This window comes from Palaemon carinicauda, chromosome 33, assembly GCF_036898095.1.
Source record: "Palaemon carinicauda isolate YSFRI2023 chromosome 33, ASM3689809v2, whole genome shotgun sequence".
NCBI lineage: Eukaryota > Metazoa > Arthropoda > Malacostraca > Decapoda > Palaemonidae > Palaemon > Palaemon carinicauda.
The window spans coordinates 497,568-498,739 of NC_090757.1; positions in this window are offsets into that span (position 1 = coordinate 497,568).

The following is a 1,172-nucleotide window of genomic DNA, read 5'->3' on the forward strand; positions in this document are numbered from 1 at the left end:
AAATGCACATGTCAAAAACTCCAACATTTTTACTATATCGACATTTATCCAGAAATATTTTTCCCCATCATGCTGAGCAAAAAAGTAGAATATTTTGGAACCTTTTTTTAGTTTTTCCAGCAAAAATTTAGCAGAAAGAACGATAAGCGTATTTTTATTGACGATATCGTTCGTATTCAGTTCTGTCAGGTACGGAGTAACTATTGATAAATGATTTCTAACGGTTGGAATAGGTGTACACGGATCAGATATTTTTTCCAAGTGATAATTGATTAATCTTTATCTATATACAAGTGTACGCGACCAGTAAACATTAATCTTTATCTTTACACGGGTGTACGTGACCCGTAAACATTATTGTTTAGTTATATATAAGTGTACACCACACGTAAACAGTAATTTTTATCTATATGCAAGTGTACGTGACCCGTAAAGATTAATTTTTATCTATATGCAAGTTTATGTGACCCGTAAACATTAATCTTTATCTATATACAAGTGTACGCGACCTGTAAACATTAATCTTTACCCATATACAAGTGTACGCGACCTGTAAACATTAATCTTTATCTATATAAAAGTGCACGCGACCCATAAACAATATTTATCTCGATACAGGTGTACACGACCCATAAAGATTAATCTTTATCTATATACAAGTGTACGCGACCTGTAAACATTAATCTTTACCCATATACAAGTGTACACGACCTGTAAACATTAATCTTTATCTATATACAAGTGTACGTGACCTGTTAACATTAATTTTCATCTATATAAAAGTGCACGGGACCCATAAACAATATTTATCGCGATACAGGTGTACACAACCCATAAACATTAATCTTTATCTATGTACAAGTGTACGCAACCTGTAAACATTAATCTTTATCTATATAAAAGTGCACACGACCCATAAACAATATTCATCTCGAAACAGGTGTACACGACCCATAAAGATTAATCTTTATCTATATACAAGTGTATGCGACCTGTAAACATTAATCTTTACCCATATACAAGTGTACGCGACCTGTAAACATTAATCTTTATCTATATAAAAGTGCACGTGACCCATGAACAATATTTATCTCAATACAGGTGTACACGACCCATAAACATTAATCTTTATCTATATAAAAGTGTACGCAGCCTGTAAACGTTAATCTTTA